Source organism: Bufo gargarizans, chromosome 4 (assembly GCF_014858855.1).
Source record: "Bufo gargarizans isolate SCDJY-AF-19 chromosome 4, ASM1485885v1, whole genome shotgun sequence".
NCBI classification, from domain to species: Eukaryota; Metazoa; Chordata; class Amphibia; order Anura; family Bufonidae; genus Bufo; species Bufo gargarizans.
In genome coordinates this window covers 61901377-61924231 of record NC_058083.1, presented here as the reverse complement: position 1 = coordinate 61924231, position 22855 = coordinate 61901377, and the positions used below count along the sequence as shown (strand labels likewise).

Here is a 22855-nt window from a genome sequence, read left to right as displayed (position 1 = left end):
TGTATTGTCCTGAATTGTTACAGATGACAAATCAGGGGGAAGATGTGACTGATATTAAAGTGGAGGATGAAGAAGAGCGGATAATGGGCGAGCCCCCGTGTAAGAGTGAGGTGGAGGAGGACATTCCAGTCCATGTGACCACAGGTATGGAATCATGAATGAAGGAAGGGAATTGGGAGGTTTCTTCAGGTGAGGCTCCACCTTAGAGCTCCAGTAAAGTAGCACTCCGGGCAGTGACCCCTGTGTTATGTACAGGAGCGGAGGGAGCTGTGACTGCTCACAGAAGTCCTCTCTGAGCTCTTCTCTCCATCCTCTTATGGTCCAGGCTAGGCACTTGGCTTATCAGCAGGTTTTGTGGGGCACCGGCTGTGATGAACGGCTGCAGTAATGGCTGAGGTCTGAGGAAACCCAGTTTATCTAGTTAAAGAGATTCCTTCGTGAAAATTGGGTATTTTATAAATCTCAATATTTATTGAAAACGGTTTCATTTTGGCCGTACCTTCCCATATTATCTCTTGGTGCCCCTATCATTAATATTAAGTCAACGGGGCGATAGGTGTATGGAGCAGGAACACGAGCTGTGGGTATCGGCTGTATTATAAAACCTATCCCAGTCTTTTAATCCCTTATGTGCTGTGATCAGTAGTGCCTGCGGTATCTGAGTGGTTGTATAGGGGAGGGGCTTACTCTGCCCTCTGATCAGAGCACCCGTGGTGAACTCGCAGGGCTCTGATTGTTTGCTATGATTGCCTGCAGCCTTATGAAGGCTGAAAAGCTGATCCTAAGGCTCAGTCTGACTGGCAGCCTGTGAAAATCCCATAGACTATGATAGTATATTATTGCAGTCTATGGTACAACGATCACATGTACATGTCCCCTTAGGAGCCACTGAGGCACAGAGTAAGAGCTTCATGTCAATTTTAGCGTATAATGAACACCATAAAAACAAAACCCCCCCAAAATGGCGGAAATGCAAGATATAGTGAATTAATTGGTGCCAAGAAAATATAAAACTTGTCCCACACAAAAATAAGCCTCATCAGAAATGAAAAAGGTTATGGTTCTTGGAAGGTGGGGAGGAATCAACGGAAACGCAAAAATTACAATTGTCTTGATGTTTAATTCCTTCAAGACAAAGCCAATTTTCATTGTTGCATGTTTTATTTTTCCTCCCCACATTCCAAGAGCCATAACCTGGAATTTTCCGGTCACACACCCGTATGAGGGATTATTTTTGGAGGAAATATTTTTTTTTTCATTTACCATGTCTTGTACTGGAAAACGGGAAAAAATTGTTTGTAAGGTAAAATAAAAAAATAAAGAAACACAATTCTTCCAAGGTTTTTTGGATTTTGATTTTACGACGCCCACTGCACTAAAAATGACACAACGTTCTTATTCTGCGGGTTAATACAGTTACTGATACCAAATCAGTATAGTTTTAACTTTGTTTTACTACTTAAAAAAATAAAGACCTTTGAAAAAAAATCGAAAATTCCTTTACATCGCCATTTGCTGACAGCCATAATTTTTTCATATTTCTGTCTACCGAGATGTATGAGGTTGTGTTTTTTTTTTTTTTTTTTTTTTTTAGCAAACTGTAGCTTTTATTAGCATCACTTTGGGGGAACGTGTGGCTTTTTCATCACTGTTTTTCAATTGTTTGGGTGAGACAATGTGAACAAAAAATGGCAAATTGTGTTTTGTTTTCTATTACGGCGTCCATCTCTCAGGTAAAGCTTTTTTTAGTACAGACATTTACAAAAGCGGTAATGTCTGTTATGTTCATTGGTATTTTTGTTTATTTTTATAAGTAAAATAAATTTTTTAAGATTGTTGTATTTTAAATATATATATATATAATTTTTTTTGTTTTTAATCTAAAATATTTTACTCAATAACTTTTAGTCCCATTAGGGGGCTAGAACCTGGGATCTTCTAATCACTTGGCCCATAGACCATAAAAAAAAACTATTCTGGTCTATGGGAATTTCATTGCCAGCCATTAAACGATGATGGCCTTGAGAACTTTCAGCAGGCCCAAGGCTGTCATGATATCGGGTCAGAGCCCCGAGATTTCAATGCGGGGGCTCGGATCGGAAGGCACAGGGATCCTCATTCCTCTGTCTAACCTCACAGATGCCGCAATCACTATTGACCGCGGCATCTGACGGGTTAAATTACTGTATTATACAGCCAGCACCCGCCATGTATGATGCCGACTCAGCCCAGCAGCCAGCTCCATAGAAGTCCCGTACATGTGTGGAATTATGAGTTAAAGGGTTAACATTAAATCTGCCATACTGGGGGTAGACATGTCTGTAGGCATCTAAACCATCCTCCACTTCACCTTCTGCTAAGAGTTTCACCATGTGCTTTTTTTTTTTCTTCTAGCAGAAAATTCCTGTAAGAAATCTGATGAAAGGTTCATGTTATCACCAGATTATAAAGTAGAAGATGAAGATATCCGGCAGCGCTCTTCAGGAGAAAACCTCATTACCCATAATGTCCATCCAGGACTTCACAGTACAGATCTATCATATAATGCTCCTAATGATAAGGAACCTTCTTCTGACCAATCACTGATTGTTACCACAAGTACTGGGCAGAAAGATGGTCACTATGGTAAATTTGGAAACCCGTTTACACATAGCTCAACAAATTTTAGGCACAGAGGAGTTCACACAGAAGAGAAGTCGTATTGCTGTTCAGAATGTGGGAAATATTTTGTATTTAAATCACATCTTATTAAACACAAGAGAATTCACACAGGAGAGAAGCCATATCCATGCTCAGAATGTGGGAAATGTTTTACAAAAAAATCTGATCTTGTTATACACAAGAGAAGTCACACAGGGGAGAAGCCATTTTCATGTTTTGATTGTGGAAAATGTTTCATTACTAAAGCAAAACTTAGGGAACATCAGAGGAGTCACACAGGAGAGAAACCATATTCGTGTTCACAGTGTGGCAGATCTTTTACAAATAAATCAAATATTATGAGACATGAGAGAATCCACACAGGAGAGAAGCCATTTTCATGTTCAGAATGTGAGAAATGCTTTATAACTAAATCAGATCTTGTGATACACAAGAGAAGTCACACAGGAGAGAAGCCATATCCATGCTCAGAATGCGATAAATGTTTTACAAATAAATCAAGTCTTGTTATACATCACAGATATCACACAGGAGAGAAACCATATTCATGTTCAGAATGTGGGAAATGTTTTAAAGATAAATCAAGTCTTGTTAAACATCAGAGATGTCACACAGGTGAGAAGTTGTATTCATGTTCAGAATGTGGGAAATATTTTACACAAAAAACAAGTCTTGTTATACATGAGAGAATTCACACAGGAGAGAAGCCATATTTCTGTTCAGAATGTGGGAAACGTTTTATTACTAAAGCCAAACTTGGGATTCATCAGAGAAGTCACACAAGGCAGAAGGTGTTTTAATCTTCTATTTGTGGAAAATGTATTAGAAGGAACGGGAAAAAATGATTTTAACCCAGCAGATTTCACAGATTTTAAACAATTTTAGCAAATAAGGAGATTTTATTTTTGGGCTGAATCAACCTGGATTAGCAAGACATCCAAATGATATTTACCTGAAGTCATCACTGACCGGGATCCAAGGAGGAAAATTGTTGCTGATATAAGGAACAAAAGATAAGCCTTGTATTCTGTCAGAGCAGTGAAGATGAATTATCTCCATGAACATTTCTTCTTACTGTATTCCTACCCCCACCCACACTGCAGGAGAATCCAGAGGACATAGTGAAAAAAGGAAGAACTCCCCATGAAATCTTTTAACGTACTTTATGTGGACATATTGATGATCAGTCTTCATTCATACAGTATATAAAGATAAAGGTGCTGGAACATGGGAAAAACTGTAATAAATTGAATTCACAATCATTTTTTGAGCCAAAAAATTCTCGGATCGAACACTTGGTGCTATCCTTTGGCATAAGAAAGCTTGGCAATCTTTTATTGTAAAACCTCATTCACACTTGTGATTTTTGATCAGTCTTTTATGGAGGAAGATGTGGAAATCTTTCCATTACACGTGTGTCTGTTCACATTCTGCTCCTGGTTCAGGCTTATACAAACAATGACCGAAATACACAAGTGTGTGAATGAGGCCGTTGTGTTTACTGGACTCTTATATGGGAGATTTTGATTCCTGCCAGTACAGTGGCTCAGTGGTTAGCACTGGTATGCAACATGTTGGCTCATTGGTTAGCACTGGTGTCTTGCAGCGCTGGAGTTTTAGGTTCGAAACCAACCAAGAACAACATCTGCATGGAGTTAGTATGTTCTCCCCGTGTTTATGTGGGTTTCCTCCTTGTTCTCAGGTTTCTCCCGCACTCCAAAGACAGACTGATAGGGAACTTAGATTGTAAGCCCCATTGGGTACAGTGTGATGTTAATGTCTGTACAGCTCTGCCGAATATGTCAGCGCTATATAAGTGCATAAATACACTTGTGTAAGTGTTAGTGATTTTTGTTCAAGTTCAGCTGCTTTATCTTTTTGTTTTTTGTTTTAATGAGGATGAAATATTGATATCACCACATTGTGACAAAAAACAAACTTGCACGGGGTTAACCCTTATGGTTTTACATAGTAACATATGAATTGGTAAACATACTGTCTGCCCAGTTCAGCCTGTCATTCTACAAAGCTATCCTGCAAAGTTGATCCAGACAAAACAAATTTTCCTCACTTTAGGGGGAAAAAATTCCTTCCCGACTCCAGTCAGGCATCAGAATAACTTCCTGCATCAACGACCCCTCTCTAGTGACTATAACCTGTAATATTATTGCCCTGCAGAAATACCATTACACCATCACAACGTGACTATATTCGGAGACTTGAAGCCCTATTACACAGGCCGAGGATCAGGCGACTTATTGGGAACAACCTTGATGGCATCTTTCATGGGACAACAGAAATCCTTGTTTGCCCGGGGCACTGACCCTGTGTAGACAGGATATGATGCTGACAGATTCAGTTCGCTTCAGGCTGCGGGAAAGGCCGTTATATAAGTGCTGATTACTAATATACAGGGTGGTTGGTGCTCGTCATTAGCCCTGTGATCGTCATGGGTAACTTCACCCTTTGATGCTGCAGGTTCTGTAAACAGGTAAAACTGAAGGCGCTGAGAACGATGTAAGGAAACACATGACGACATCAGGGTTTTACTTTACACACAAGTCCATTCTAGTTGTGTTACCTCCACAGAACAGGGTCCACATGAAGGTTTCCTGACACAGCCGCACAGTCACCCCCCATCATCCTGCTCTGTACGTTATGTGTGACACAGCCGCATAGTCACCCCCATCATCCTGCTCTGTACGTTATGTGTGACACAGCCGCATAGTCACCCCCATCATCCTGTTCTCTACAGCATGTGTGACGATGTTGTGATTATTTTTTTATAAAATGCTTTTTTTTCTCACTGTAAATTTTTTTGTTATACTTGGTGATTTGTGGATGGAGTTTTGTCAGTTTACCTAAGAGGGTTTGTCTGTCTCTGTTTACAAGACATGATGTCACATCACATGGTGGAGATTGGCTGCCTAGGTACAAGACGTGGTTTAATATAGATAGGACGGGCTGTGTTGATCACAAGACATAGCGTCATGTCATAGAGCAGTTAGAAGCAGTGTGGGAATTGAACAGAATTAATGGGGTATTCCCAGCATATACATGTATGACTTGTAGACACAGAATACGGCATAAGTGGTCTTGGTCTTTTCAATGCAAAATCTTTCAAGTGCAACTCTTTAAGGGCACAAACCGAATTATTCCAGAACGTAATATTATGGATATCGAGTCCACTTTGTCATCACTGTCTACTGACCATCACCCATCATAGTGATGAGCGGCATAGGCAATATTCAAATTCACAATATTTAGTGAATTTTTTGCCGTAAATTAGCAAATTCAAAAATTCACGATTGCAAAATTCGGCAATGTAATATGCACATATTGCGTGCGCAATTTCATTACCTATAACATCTAACAAACAATCACACAAAGGCTGTATGCCAAAAGCCAGGTATGTGCAAGCCAACAACCTATCCATGAGACGGGTACAGCCAGCATACCTTACAATGGCAGCCTTGTGCACTATGAGACATTCAAGGAGACAACTGGAGGACGGGAATGTTTATGAGAAATTGAATAAAGATCCCACTCACAAGATATGTGATTTGTTACAGGGTATCAGAACACAAGACCGCCTTGGCAATATATAGACAAAATGTGGAAGTATAAATAGTACATAAAGCTAGAACACCTACCCATATAATAAAATATAACCTTTAATAATATCTTTAAAAACTTATACTCACATAAAGCTCAGACCCCAAGGGTCAAGATACCAGATACTAATGGGATACCTATTATTTCAGAACAATGGATTATTTATTCTGGGATTACTCAGTTTGATGAATAAAGCCCATAAATTTGGAGGGGACTCACCGCAGAGACTGACGTAGTGAGGATGCCACCTGTTGCGCAGGTATGTGGAATTGGATGTCCTCTCTAGGAGGACGGGCAAGAGACTGCTCCTGGTGTCCCCTTCTAAACCATGCTGGTACTTTCGAACCAAAATCCACAAGAGTTTGTGGCTGATATTGGTTCTGCCACTGCTCCCCTTTCTGAATACTTGGACTGGCTCTTCCGCCCACTTCTTAAGGATATCCCCTCATATCTCAAGGACACAAATGATTTCCTCCTGTCTCTAAAATCTTTTCATTGGCAGGAGGGACATTTGGTCTCTTTGGATGTGGAGAGCCTCTATATTCGCATTCCTCAGGTTAAAGTTGGCGGTTAAAGAGATTCTTGAAGGGATAAGGGCCCTGTCTATATCTGGTTTGTTGAAGAGGCCCTCCAGTTTGTGTTGGGAAATAATGTTTTCAGATTTGGGGAGCAGTGGTATAAACAAAAATATGGTACGGCAATGGGGACCCCGGTAGCCTGTACCTTTGCAAATATTTTCTTGGCGAGATTTGAAGATAAATATATGTATTCTTTGAACAACCCGTATCTGCGCTATATACATCTGTTTCTACGCTATATAGATGATATATTTATCATTTGGTCAAGCACAGAGTCCTAAATCAGTGAGTTTGTCGACTATCCTAATGTACATAACGAAATGAACATGAGATTTACTTTTAAATTTGGGGGCCTCAAGTTGGAGTTCCTTGATGTACTGGTGACAGTGGAATGTAATAAATTGGTCACCAGGGGGTACAGAAAACCCACGGCGAGCAATTCGTTGTTGCACTATTATAGCTTTCACCCGCAAAGTGTCAGGTCAGCTGTACCATATGGTCAATATATAAGGCTTAGGAGAATCAATGGCCGGGAGGAGTATTTGAAATCCCAAGCCATTGATCTGACTAAGCGTCTGTTGAAGAGAGGCTACCCCTTGAGGGATCTACACAGAGCAATGCTAAGAGCTTCACAATTCACTCAAGATGATTTGTTGTTTGGTAATAAAAACCCTAAGAGGGATAAAGGAAATAGGACACCTCACAGATTTATGTTTTCATTTAAATATAGTCCGCTGGCGGATGACATTCGTAGGACTATATACCATAATTGGGACATACTGAGTGGCAATGAATCCCTGTGGGATTTGAAATGGAACAAACCTATAGTTGCGTTTAGGCGTAGCCATACCTTGAAAGACAGGTTGGTCAGGAGCAGATATTCAGAAAGAAGGCCAGACACATGGTTGAAGGGATATGTACCTAGGGGCAATCGTAAATATGGAAATTGTTCATTTTGTAGATACAATACTTAGCATGGGATAGTATGTTTTGGAAGTTTACAGCGTAGGGTTAATCACCTTATTGCATATCGGAGTAGGTTTCTGGTGTACCTGATAATGTGTCCCTATGGTCGCTTCTATATTGGTAAAACCATTAGACCAGGGATCCTCAACCTGCGGCCCTCCAGATGTTGTAAAGCTACAACTCCCACCATGCCCTTCTGTAGGCTGATAGCTGTAGGCTGTCCGGGAATTATGGGAGTTGTAGTTTTCCAACAGCTGGAGGGCCGCAGGTTGAGCATGCTTGCATTAGACCATTATTCTAAAAAAAATTAGAACATTTCAACATGTTAGAGAGATGCACGGAGGTGACCCCAGGGTTTTAACATTCTCAGGTTTGAAAATAGTCCCCTTTTTACCAATAGGGGGCGATAGACACATTCAATTACTACGTAAAGAAGCTAGTTGGAGTATTAAAGCGAACGCTATGGGCCCATTAGGTCTGAATGACCGTAATGACTTAGGTGTCTTTTATAGGCATCGTTGTATTGCGGCACCTTATTGTTAGGTGTATTGTATTGTATGTATTATTGCTAGCGCTGCTTGTGCGCATGTCTGTTTCGGCAGCGCTGATGCATAAATGTGACGTGTTGACGTCACTATGTTAGGAGGCCTGAGGAAGCGTGACCATACGCAAAACGGCTGTCGCCTCATGGAGCCTGTGTGGCGTCCTGCACCCCTATCGTCTGCTGCCTGTATTTTCATATCTATGTGGAAGAATAAAGTAAGACTTGGACTTTTATCGGCGAGTGCCATCTTTTATCTTCATACTTCATGTTCTATGAGACATTCAAGACCAGCTCTCTTCATTTTTTATTATAAAATTAGACTTATTATAAAACATACAATTGCAAAAAAAACATGCATCGTGGTTTCAGCACTTAAACAGTTCCCTCTTGGGTGTTTCACATAATCTCCTTCGGTACTGCAAGTCTCTAGTTGGAACACACTCATGCCTTATCGTCCATGCAAGGTCTTTCAAATCGTTGGACATATAAGACATATTACACATTTTCCAGTAATCGAGGGATTTATTTGGAGGATATTTTGCCACCGTTTCAGCTTCCTGTTCATTGTCAAGAATAGCTCTTATTTTCTTTGGATTATTACGGATATTGCTTTCATAGGAGTATAGTCTTATTATTTTCTCTATTATTGCATATTGCTTTGGCGGCACTAATAACACTGGGGTTGTCAATGGTAACTGAATCCATTTCCTTTTCTGAAACAGGTGACCAGCTGCGTATCTCAGAAAAAAGGACCCCATAGCTTCTGTATGCATTACTTTCGAGCATAGAGAAAAAACTGTAAATGCAGGAGGTTGAGTATTTCTTTACCTCCATATTTTTTTTTCAGCTTGTACATGACTTCCCTCTTTAATTTTTCATTCTTTGAACTCCAGATGAATTGGAAGCAGTTTCCCTGTAGTTGTTTTATACAGTTCTCATCTGGTGGGAATACTTGTGACAGGTACAGCATAATTGGTATTAGTAGTGCTTTCATTCTAAGATTTTTCCCTTCAATTGTTAGTTTTCTTAATCTCCAAAAATCAAATTTTTCCAGTTTTTTTTTTTTTTTTTAGAGCATCACAACTTTTCCCCTCTTTATTTTCTATATCAGAGATGACGCTGAGTATTTTTATCTCTTCTGACTGGATCTTGATATCATGCAAGTGTACGTCTGACCAGTCTCCAATCACAAAAAGTCACACTTTGGTCTATTTTATTTGAAACCCAAAGCTTGACCAAAAAAATTCTGTAACTTGGAGGGCTCTACTGAGTGATGGTGCATTAGTACAGAATATTGTTACGTCATCCATATATGCGTTAGTTTTAACAGACAGACCACTACCTCCAGGGATTGGTACCTCTCTGATGACTTTGTCTCTTCTCAGTGACGCTAGTAGTGGCTCCAGTATGCAGATAAACAGTATTGGCGATAGGGGGCAACCCTTTTTATGACAGAAACCCATTAATAGAGACTTGACTGTATGCCTCATTGTACAGTGCTGAAATCTGTTTGATCATATTTGTCGGGAAGTTCACATGTTCCAAAACTTTCCACAGGAACTCATGAGATATACAGTCATATGCTTTAAGGAAATCCAATGATAAGATCGCCAGCTCTTGTTTTCTTTTATTCTTATACCATATGCAGCCTTTCATGATGTTGAGATTTTCACTTAAACTCCCTTCTGGAATTCCACATGCTTGATCTTTGTGAATTACTTTCCCGATAACTTTCTTGATTCTGTTAACCATGATTTTGGCTAAGATTTTATAGTCCACATTTAGCAAAGTTATGGGTCTCCAGTTTTCTAAATTTACTCTATCTACTTTTTTATATAGCAAAGTGACTATGCCTCTCCTTCAAGATTCAGGTAAGGTATCACAGAGTAGAGCTCCTTTAAACACTTGTAATAGGTCTTCTTTTATAATATTCCAGAAAATACTGTAGAATTCATTAGGTAGGCCATCCGAACCTGGTGCCTTGCCTTTGCCAAAACTTTTAATTGTTTTGTGTAGCTCCTCTATTGATAGCTGTATGTTGAGGTGCTCTTGGTCTTTTTGTCCGATTTTGCCTTCCAGGGCCTTTAAAGCTTCCATTACAAAGGAATTCTCAATTTTTTCCCTATCAAACAGTCTTTGGTAGAACATTTGGGCCTCTTTAAGCATATCTTCTTTATCAGCTTTGTCAGCTATTTTTAAGATAACAGTTTTCTGTTTCATGCCTTTTTTAAAGAAGAAGCACAAACACTTTTCATCCTCTTCTAAAAGTTTGACTTTGCTGTTAAAAATTATCTCTTTTCCTTTATTATAAATTGCCTTTTTGATGTTTTCTTTTGTATTTTTGATTAATACAGATACATCCACACCGGCTTCTCCCAACTTCTGGTAAGTCTTCAATTTTGTGTTTAAGTCCTTAAACCATTGTTTCTTTTCCTTGGCCTTTTTTTTTATTCCAGCTATAGAGAAGAAATCTTAGATTTTTGTTTTTATGTACTCCCACCATTTTAACGTTGTTGCAAAACTTTTTTTGCAACTGACCCACTGTCTTCCAGCAAGTCCACATTTAAGCTCCAGGTGCCTTTGCCTTTGTCACCACCGGACACTTCTATTTGTGCTTGAATCATCTTATGGTCAGAAAAGATCTTTTCCTCCAAACGCATATTCCTTGGCTTGAAGACTTTAGAAAAAAATAAAAATTATCCAGCCTGGATTGTACAACAGAATTGCTCCATGTATACCCTGGGTCTTTGTCATTGGCATTTGACCAGACATCTATTAGATTAAAGTCCATAATTAGATTATTCAGCTGCTGTACAGTTTTATCAAACCGTCTTAGTTGTTTACCGGTTCTATCTTTCTCTGGGCAGCCTGGCACACGATTACATGCTGCAGTGTCTCCGCAACGACCGCCGAGTTGCCCACATTTTACCCAGTGCTGATTACTGGGTGGCCCAAGGACAAGGACAATGTGCCGTCCTTAATTCCGTCACTGGAGCGTGATCGAAAGAGGTGAACGCTGGTAGACGCGCTGCTGATGGCATTCACACCTGACAGCGGGGGCACAGTGGAAGCACAAGGTGAAGGCAGAGGAGGAGGAAGAAGTTGCCAACTCAGCTGGGGCACCACCAGCACCTCAGAAGGCAGGGTTAGCATGGCCGAAATGTGGAAAAGCTTTGTGAGCACGCCACAACAACCAGCACCACCAGCTGATATGGAACATCTTAGCAGGAGGCAGCATTTCACCAACATGGTGGAGCAGTATGTGTGCACACGCCTACACGTACTGAATGACGGGGGCGTAGCTACAGGTGAAGCAGGGGAAGCGGCTGCTTTGGGGCCCATCCAGGAGGAGTAGGACTAAAAGACTTTCTCAGGGCCCCCTCAACAGTATTACACATCTAAATTTATATACAGTAGCAATATAGACAGTGTAGAAAACAGCTGCTGGGCCTGGTCTGAGAGAGCGATCTTTACTAGCCACAGAAATGGAGGCGGCATGAAAGGAAGGAGTTACAAAAAAATTACTGGGGGAGGGGCGCCCCATTCAAAAATTTGCTGTTGGGCAAAGTCATTTCTAGCTACGTCACTGGGTCTGCCCCATTCAACTTCTGGGTCTCCAAATTGGGCACATGGCCAGAGCTTGCCCTTTACGCCTTGGAGGTGCTGGCCTGCCCTGCAGCCAGTGTATTGTCTGAACTTGTGTTGAGCACGGCAGGGGGCGTCATCACAGACAAGCGCAGCCGCCTGTCCACAGCCAATGTGGACAAGCTCATGTTCATTAAGATAAACCAGCCATGGATCCCACAGGACTTGTCCGTACCTTGTGCAGAATAGACATGTATACCGGCTGCACCCAACCATTGTTATACTGCAGTGCACTTACTCTTTGTTTTCTTTTATATATTTCCCAATGTTTATATTTCAGTGTTGTTGGCGACTACCTTTGACTTCACAGCCAAAAAAGGCTTTAGTGGACTGACATAAATGCAGCGCAGGCCGCACATGTACTATCTAGCACAAAAAGTGTGATATTTTTTTTCCACCGACAATGTAACACTTAGGCCCCTTTCACACGGGCGAGTATTCCGCGCGGATGCGATGCGCGAGTTGAACGCTGAATACCGATCCATTCATTTCTATGGGGCCGTCCACAGGGGCAGTGATTTTCACGCATCACTTATGCGTTGCGTGAAAATCGCAGCATGTTCTATATTGTGCGTTGCGGTGCGATGATCCACGCAATTCAGGCCCCATAGAAGTGAATGGGGTTGCGTGAAAATCGCAAACATCCGCAAGCAAGTGCGGATGCGGTGCGATTTTCACGCACGGTTGCTAGGAAACGATCGGGATGGAGAGCCGATCATTATTATTTTCCCTTATAACATGGTTATAAGGGAAAATAATAGCATTCTGAATACAGAATGCAGAGTATAATAGCGCTGGAGGGGTTAAAAAAATAAATAAAAATTATTTAACTCACCTTAGTCCACTTGTTCGCGTAGCCCGGCATCTCCTTCTGTCTCCTTTGCTGAACAGGACCTGGGGTGAGCATTAATTACATGAACAGGACCTGTGATGATGTCACTCCGGTCATCACATGTTCCGTCACATGATCCATCACCATGGTAAAAGACAGATTACCTATATTATTTTCCCTTCCCCTGGCACATATGCAGTGCAGGTGTCCTTAAAAAATGCCTAGATCTCGCCCACTGAGCTGCCAGAACAGGATTAAAGCAATGTCCCTGGCACACATGCAGTTGGAAAAATGGTCGCCGCCGCTCACCTAACAAACAGACTGATTAAAGCCTATTTCTCTGTGGCACTGGGCTCAGGGGTACAAAAATGTAGCATTGCACCCACACCCACAAAAATAATGGCTGTAGTTTGCAGATTTAACACCAAGAACACCAGAATTGTCTCCTATTCTCTCCCTCACAGCAGCAGCATCCTCTCCCTACACTAGTATCAGCAGAGTGACGTGCGGCGCTACGTGACTCCAGCTTATATAGAGGCTGGGTCACATGCTGTACTGGCCAATCACAGACATGCCATTAGTAGGCTGTGATGGCTTCTAAGGGCACAGAGTTAAATGCATGTTAATTGGCTGCTCTGACAGCCTTTCAAAAAAACCTCATTAAATTGCCAAACACCGAACTTGAACTTTTACTGAAATGTTTGGGGTCAAAAAATCGTAAAGTTCGGTACAAACCCGAACTTTACAGTTCGGGTTCGCTCAACCCTACAAGTGATGTAACTTCACAGATAATGGATATAGGGCTCCAGAGACCAGTAATGATGAGGAACAGAAATCCAAGATGGCGTTAACAGATCTCCATGAGAGAGGACGCTAGATACAGCAGCCCAGTAGGGACGTTTGGTATGGTTGCCAGGCTAAGCTCTGAGACCCAACTGCCCCTTTATCTAAATCAGGTCCAGGGAAACCAGGAATAGGTGACCCCCAACCTCCTCCCCAGCTTGTCAGAGCGTGCTCCCTTCCCGGTCACCTGTAATCAGGCACCACGTGCGGGCGAGATGGCCAAGGGCTGTCTCTGAGCCCCGTTGGAGAGTCTCTCTGTTTTGACGAGAGCTGCTCCTTCAGGGGTGTCCCTTTCCGATCTCCAGCGGTGTGACAAGAGGCTTAGCGCAGGAAGCCGGAGGTGCGCTGTGATGGTCCAGAATCGCCGACTCACCGCTCTCAGCGGGAAAGATGGCTGCCCTCTCTGCTGCAGGAGGAAGGAGCCCGATTCACCAAAGCCAAGGGCGCAGGGGGAAGAGCCGCTAACGGCGTGGCAACAGACCAGGGTGAGGGCAGAGGTCCTTCTGCTGGCAGTGTGGGTCACTGTGTCGTCCGGTGTGGTCTGGGAAGCAGGATAATTACAGGATAGGAGGGGAGCTCAAGCTGTACACGTCCTTACACCATGCTTAGCACGCCGCGCCCCAGATGTGACTATATTTTGCCAATTTTCAGGAACAAGAGACGTGATCTAAGAGGCAGGAAATAACTTCTCAGAGAGGGGAGGATGGGAGTCCTACCAGAAAGTGCTGACAGTAATCCCACCTGAGAGGACTACAACTCCTAGCATGTCCTGCCTGTTATTATAGGTAGAATAATTGCAGCACACAGCTTGTCTTCTTACTTATTGGTCATATGATGACAAAATTAAGAATTAAAAAATAAAATTCAATAAGTAAGAAGACAAGCTGTGTGCTGCAATTATTCTACTTGTACGTGACTGGATAAGTCCTTGCAGGCACCAGCAAACCCAACACGGAGTGCGGTACTCCAAACCTTAACACAGCCTGTTATTATGTGATATAGGCAGACATTACACGAGGAAGCAGGAGAGGACAAAGGACTACAACTCCCAGCATCTCCTTCACTTAAATAAATCTATCCGTTCTCCATTTTCTTCTACTTTATATAAAGCTCCGCCCCTACAATGATCACATGACGGTGACATCATCACAGGTCCTGTCCTACCACTTCTCTTCACTGCTGAGCTCCGCCCCTCCTGATCACATGACGGTGACATCATCCCAGGTCCTTCTCTCCACTGCTGAGCTCCGCCCCTTGCACTGATCACATGATGGTGACATCATCCCAGGTCCTTCAGCTTTTGCAGTGCCGCAGATACAGAGCAGGTCCTGGTCGGTAGTCACTGCTGTGGTGTCTGGAGCCTCTTCTTCTCTCTGGTATCAGCCATTTCTCCAGAATCCCCCTTTATCCCCGGTGCGGGGGGCTCTGAGAAGCGGGGTCTCTCCAGGAGCAGTAAGTGCGGTTCTGGATCTCACTAATGCTCTTGTCCCTGGAGGATTTCCAGCCTCTCCTCTCCTCATAAAGGTGCCTGCAGTACTAGAAGCCTCCAGCTCCTCCAGTTCTCTCCTCTTCTCCTGAATGACCACCAAGGATGGACAGGAATGAGATCAGCAGAAGAATATTAGACCTCACCTTGGAGATCATCTCCCTGCTGAGCGGAGAGGTAAACTTTTCTAGATTTCTCTCCTCTTTATTGTATTCTGTAACAAGTCAGACACCGGAAGGAGAATCCATCATAGGAAGTGATAGGAAGACTCCAGGGTCCTGGAGAACGGCCTCCAGACCTTCCAAGTGATGGAGAACCTGAAGATCAGCCACCAGTATGGTCAGTGATGGATCATGGAGACCAATAGTCATGTTGTAGGAGCCATGAGAAGGTAAGTAGGCACGTTGTACCCAGGAGGAGAGGAAGCAGAGGAGGAGATGGCCTGGAGGGTGGATTTCTACCACTAGTCTGACATCTAGATGATACTGGACTATAGCAAGGAGGCCTCCACTACATCTAGAAGAAAGAAGGTTACTCCACCAACATAGAATAGGAGTCTTTACATAAGAGCAGTGAGACTATGGAGCTCTCTGCCAGAGGAAGGGGTCATGGGGGATTCTCTAGAAGAGTCCAGAAGGGGCCTGGAGGTCTGGAGGGTAATAATATTCCAGGTTCTAGTGACTAGATTACTGGAGATGGGACCATGATCCAGGGAGTGATTCTGATTGTAGATCTGGAGTCAGAAAGAAATTTATTTCCCTAAGTGTCTCTCTCCATCCACAGGATAACACCATAGTGAAGAAGACATCAGGGGTGACTCCCATCATCTATGAGTCAGGAGGGTTGAGCAGGACCCCCATCACAGAGCCTCCCTCCCTGATACATGAGCAGAAGATCCTGGAACTCACCCACAAGATGATGGAGCTTCTGACTAGAGAGGTGACACTGCTGGGAATGCTGGGAAATTCTCCAGTAACAGCACTGGAGGGGTCTGGGTGATGACGGTGTCTTTGTGTTGTCAGTTTCCTGTAAGGTGTCAGGATGTGGCGGTCTATTTCTCCATGGAGGAGTGGGAATATGTAGAAGGACACAAGGATCTGTACAAGAAGGCCATGATGGAGGCTCCCTGGCCTCTGACATCAGCAGGTAAGAAGAGATTTTGCTGATTATATAGGTGTTAGGGTCCCCTGGATACTACTCCCATCAACTCATCATGATATATATATATATATATATATATATAATATTCTGCTTGTTTCTCCACAGATGGATCCAGGAGGAGAAATCCCCCCGAGAGATGTCCCCATCCTCTGTATTCCCAGGACTGTCCAGAGGAGAAGCTCCCAGAGAACCATCAGGTAGATGGAGCTGAGCCCTATACACATCTATATAGGGGGGGTCCTGCAGTCATAGAGGGGTCATAGATGGTGGGGGTCTCTTATGTGGATCTGTTAGATTTCCCACCTGTCTGCTGTATTGTACTGAATTGTTACAGATGACAAATCAGGGGCAAGATCTGACTGATATTAAAGTGGAGGATGAAGAAGAGCGGATGATGGGCGATCCCCCGTGTAAGAGTGAGGTGGAGGAGGACATTCCAGTCCATGTGACCACAGGTATGGAATAACGAATGGAGGAAGGGAATTGGGAGTTTTTTTCAGGTGAGGCTCCATCTTAAAGCTGCAGTAAAGTAGCACTCCGGGCAGTGACCCCTGTGTTATGTGCAGGAGTGGATGGAGTTGACTTCAGTGGGAACAGTGCTGCAGTATCGAGCTCCATCCACTATGCAGTGGCAGAGCTGTGTAGTTCCGTGTCACGCCTTGCCCTGTGAATGTGCGGAGATCTGCACATGTTTGACTCTTCTCTTTGTTTTGGTTTGGGTTTGAGCTGGATCCACCTTCACTCAGGTGTACTGGGTTGATTGTTAGCGAGGCTATTTATTCCTCCTTCTCCCAGTGGCCTGTGTGGGTTATAGTTCACTCCTGTGGGCTTTGGATGTGTTGTGAATGGTCTGCTCCAGCTCATCTCAAGATAAGTCCTCTCTGTTTCTTCCCATAATGGAAGAGCTCATTAGTAATCCCCCAATAAGACTCAGTGGTGTTTTCCCCCCACTTTGGGTAAAAAAAAAAAAGGTACGTCTTATGTGTGAAAAATACGGTATATTATGGGGAAAAGAAATTTGACTTGTTCCTTTAGAAATGTATTTAAAAAAACTAAATTCTTGTGATATGGCCCCAATGTCTGAGATGAGACAACCCCTTTAACCACTTCAACCCCGCTAGCTGAAACCCCCTTAATGACCAGACCACTTTTTACACTTCTGCACTACACTACTTTCACCGTTTATTGCCCGGTCATGCAACTTACCACCCAAATGAATTTTACCTCCTTTTCTTCTCACTAATAGAGCTTTCATTTGGTGGTATTTCATTGCTGCTGACATTTTTACTTTTTTTGTTATTAATCGAAATTTAACGATTTTTTGGCAAAAAAATGACATTTTTCACTTTCAGTTGTAAAATTTTGCAAAAAAAACGACATCCATATATAAATTTTTCGCTAAATTTATTGTTCTACATGTCTTTGATAAAGAAAAAATGTTTGGGTCAAAAAAAATGGTTTGGGTAAAAGTTATAGCGTTTACAAACTATGGTACAAAAATGTGAATTTCCGCTTTTTGAAGCAGCTCTGACTTTCTGAGCACCTGTCATGTTTCCTGAGGTTCTACAATGCCCAGACAGTACAAACACCCCACAAATGACCCCATTTCGGAAAGTAGACACCCTAAGGTATTCACTGATGGGCATAGTGAGTTCATAGAACTTTTTATTTTTTGGCACAAGTTAGCGGAAAATGATGATTTTTTTTTCTTTTTTTTTTTTCTTACAAAGTCTCATATTCCACTAACTTTTGACAAAAAATAAAAACTTCAATGAACTCACTATGCCCATCACGAAATACCTTGGGGTGTCTTCTTTCCAAAATGGGGTCACTTGTGGGGTAGTTTTACTGCCCTGGCATTTTAGGGGCCCAAATGCGTGAGAAGTAGTTTGAAATCAAAATCTGTAAAAAAATGACCGGTGAAATCCGAAAGGTGATCTTTTGAATATGTGCCCCTTTGCCCACCTAGGCTGCAAAAAAGTGTCACACATCTGGTATCGCCGTACTCAGGAGAAGTTGGGGAATGTGTTTTGGGGTGTCATTTTACATATACCCATGCTGGGTGAGAGAAATATCTTGGCAAAAGACAACTTTTCCCTTTTTTTTTTACAAAGTTGGCATTTGACCAAGATATTTATCTCACCCAGCATGGGTATATGTAAAATGACACCCCAAAACACATTCCCCAACTTCTCCTGAGTACGGCGATACCACATGTGTGACACTTTTTTGCAGCCTAGATGCGCAAAGCGGCCCAAATTCCTTTTAGGAGGGCATTTTTAGACATTTGGATCCCAGACTTCTTCTCACGCTTTCGGGCCCCTAAAATGCCAGGGCAGTATAAATACCCCACATGTGACCCCATTTTGGAAAGAAGACACCCCAAGGTATTCCGTGAGGGGCATGGCGAGTTCCTAGAATAATTTTTTTTTTTGGCACAAGTTAGCGGAAATTTTTTTTTTTTGTATTTTCTCACAAAGTCTCCCTTTCCGCTAACTTGGGACAAAAATTTTAATCTTTCATGGACTCAATATGCCCCTCACGGAATACCTTGGGGTGTCTTCTTTCCGAAATGGGGTCACATGTGGGGTATTTATACTGCCCTGGCATTTTAGGGGCCCTAAAGCGTGAGAAGAAGTCTGGAATATAAATGTCTAAAAAATGTTACGCATTTGGATTCCGTGAGGGGTATGGTGAGTTCATGTGAGATTTTAGTTTTTGACACAAGTTAGTGGAATATGAGACTTTGTAAGAAAAAACAAAAACAAAAAAAAAACAATTTCCGCTAACTTGGGCCCCAAAAAAATGTCTGAATGGAGCCTTACAGGGGGTGATCAATGACAGGGGGGTGATCAGGGAGTCTATATGGGGTGATCACCCCCCTGTCATTGATCACTCCCCTGTCAGGCTCCATTCAGACGTCTGTATGATTTTTATAGATCCACGGATACATGGATCGGATCCGCAAAACGCATACGGACGTCTGAATGGAGCCTTACAGGGGGGTGATCAATGACAGGGGGGTGATCAATGACAGGGGGGTGATCAGGAAGTCTATATGGGTGATCACCCCCTTGTCATTGATCACCCACCTGTAAGGCTCCATTCAGACGTCCGTATGTGTTTTGCGGATCCGATCCATGTATCCGTAAAAATCATATGGACGTCTGAATGGAGCCTGACAGGGGGGTGATCAATGACAGGGGGTGATCAGGAAGTCTATATGCGTGATCACCCCCTTGTCATTGATCACCCCCCTGTAAGGCTCCATTCAGACGTCCGTATGTGTTTTGCGGATCCGATCCAAGTATCCGTGGATCCGTAAAAATCATACGGACGTCTGAATGGAGCCTGACAGGGGGGTGATCAATGACAGGGGGGTGATCAATGACAGGGGGGTGATCAGGGAGTCTATATGGGATGATCATGGGTGATCAGGGGTTCATAAGGGGTTAATAAGTGACAGGGGGGGGGTGTAGTGTAGTGTAGTGGTGTTTTGTGGTACTTTACACAGCTACCTGTGTCCTCTGGTGGTCGATCCAAACAAAAGGGACCACCAGAGGACCAGGTAGTAGGTATATTAGACGCTGTTATCAAAACAGCATCTAATATACCTGTTAGGGGTTAAAAAAAATCACATCTCCAGCCTGCCAACGAGCGATCGCCGCATGTGCCATCAGCTTGTCTGCTGCTGTATGTCTATGGCAAAGCAGCAGCGAGCAGTGGGGGCCATCAATATTAAAAGCCTGGAGAACCCCATTAAACAAGTTTCTATTTCAGCTGTGATGTGAAGACTTCAAGCTGCAGGTTTGACAGGTCGAGTTGTAGTAAGAAAACCATTACTAAGATTTCAAAATGAAAAAAGAAGCTTGTCTGGGCCAAGCAGCACCTCCAATGAACTACTGATGACAGAATGAAGGTCTTACGTACTGATGAATCAAAATTTGACATATTTGGTACATCACGCGTGATGGTTTGGGGCTGTTTTGCTGGATCCAGAGTTGGCAACTTGCACAGGGTGACTGGCACACTAGAAAAAAAAGGGCTGCCACTGTATTGTGAAGCTCCATGCTATATCTTCTGGTCTACTCCTACTAGGCCGGGGGGTCAGAAGGACAATAAAAAACAATGACAAAGACAAATTCCAAGATTTATTTATTTATATATTAAGGTTATTTGTTCTATACTTTAAACATTGAGCCATTAAATTAAACATTAAAGGGGTTGTCTCACTTCAGCAAATGGCTTTTATCATGTAGAGAAAGTTAATACAAGGCACTTACTAATGTATTGTGATTGTCCATATTGCCTTCTTTGCTGGCTGAATTCATTTTTCCATCACATTATACACTGCTCATTTCCAGGGGTTCCGACCACCTCTGCAGCGCAGATACGAGGTGACCGGGACAGGAGATTGTTTCCCACAGTCTTGACCACCAGAGATGCTGGAGATTTTTTCTATAGTGTGCAGGTGCTGGACTGCAGGGGGATCATAACCCCTAGATACAAGCAGTGTATAATGAATTGGAAAAATAAATACAACCAGCAAAGAAAGCAATAAGGACAATGACAATACATTAGTAAGTCTACATGATAAATGCCATTTGCTGATGTGAGACAACACCTTTAATATATTATATTACTATATCCAGAAAAACTGACAAAATTGGTACGAACAACTTTTGCCTGGTAGTGTACAGGAGGTCATGTATTAACTCTTTGCTTGTGTCTCCTACAGGTGGACCTATTAGGAGAAATCCACCAGAGAAATATCACAGCTCTCCGTGTTCTGTTGACTACCCAGAGGAAAATCTGTTATGTTTTATTAATGACACCCAACTTGGGAATCATCAGAGAGGTCACACAAGGGAGAATCCATATTCATGTTCAGAATGTAAGAAATGTTTCATTACTAAAGAAAAACTTAGGTATCATCAGAAAATTCACACAGGGGAAAAGACATTTGCATGTTCCAAGTGTGGGAAATGTTTCATTAAAAAATCAGTTCTTGTTATCCATAAAAAAATTCACACAGTGGAGAAGCCATATTCATGTTCAGGATGTCAGAAATGTTTTCAAAATAAATCAGATTTTGTTAGACATCAGAGAATTCACACTGGTGAGAAACCATTTAGATGTTTAGAATGTGGGAAATGTTTTACACTTAAATCAAATCTTGTTACACACGAGAGAATTCACACAGGGTCAAATCCATATTCATGCCCAGAATGTGGGAAATCTTTTACAAGCAAATCAAGTCTTGTTAGACATAAGAGAATTCACACAGGAGAGAAGCCGTATCCATGCTCAGAATGTGGGAAATGTTTTACAAATAAAGCAGATCTTGTTAAACATCAGAAACGTCACAAAGGAGAGAGGTCATACTCATGTTTAGAATGTGGGAAATGTTTTGTTACTAAAGACGACCTCAAGCTTCACGAGAGATATCACAGAGGAGAGAAGTCGTATTCATGTTCAGAGTGTGGAAAATGTTTTATTACTAAAAACAAGCTCAAGCTTCATCAGAGAACTCACACCGGAGAGAAGCCATATTCATGTTCAGAATGTGGGCAATGTTTTACAAATAAATCAAATCTTGTTACACATCAGAGAATTCACACAGGGTCAAAGCCATATTCATGTCCAGAATGTGGGAAATCTTTTACAAGCAAATCAAATCTTGTTACACATCAGAGAATTCACACAGGAGAGAAGCCGTATTCATGTTCAGAATGTGGGAAATGTTTTACAAATAAATCACATCTTGATACACATCAGATAATTCACACAGAACAGAAGCCATATTTATGTTCTGAATGTGGGAAATATTTTACACAAAAGGCAAATCTTGTTGCACATCAGAGAACTCACACAAGAGAGAAGACATATGGATGTTGAGAATGTGGAAAATGTTTTACACAAAAGGCGAATCTTGTTGCACATCAGAGAATTCACACAGGAGAGAGGTCATAATCATGTTTCGAATGTGGAAAATATTTTACAGATAAATCAGATCTAGTAATACATAAGAAAACTCATAAAGGGGAGAAGCACTTTTCATGTTCAGAATGGGGGGAATATTTTATTACTAAACCCAAACTTAAAGCTTATCAGAGAAATCACAATGGAGAGAAGTAATTTTGAAGTTATTTGAGTCAAAAATCTAGATCATTTTTGGCAAACAAAATTATTCCATGATTTATTTTTATCTTAAACATTAAAGGGTTGTCTCACTTCAGCAAATGGCGTTTATTATGTAGAGAAAGTTAATACAAGGCACTTACGAATGTGTTGTAATTCTCCATCTTGCATCCTTTGCTGGCTAGTAGTGTTGAGCGCGAATACTCGAAAAGCAAATTTTTATTGCAAATATCAGCACAATATTTAGAATATTGGCAATATATATTCGGAATGACAAATATTTGTTGTTTTTTTTTTGTCTTTATTTTTTTTACACAGTACACATTACAATGAGGTGTACTGTGTAAAAAAAGAATTTGCTCATCCCTCCCTGTTTCTAGATT

The 22855-nt window shown here is 42.0% G+C and overlaps 1 protein-coding gene and 1 pseudogene across 1 annotated transcript in view; both read left to right on the top strand.

The window, feature by feature from the left end:
* The window catches only part of LOC122935208 (zinc finger protein 397-like), a 1371324-nt gene that overhangs the window by 1172902 nt on the left and 175567 nt on the right, over nucleotides 1-22855 (top strand). The gene's annotated exons all lie outside the window — the stretch shown is intronic.
* LOC122933820 overlaps nucleotides 89-22855 on the top strand; it is a 72749-nt pseudogene continuing 49982 nt past the window's right edge.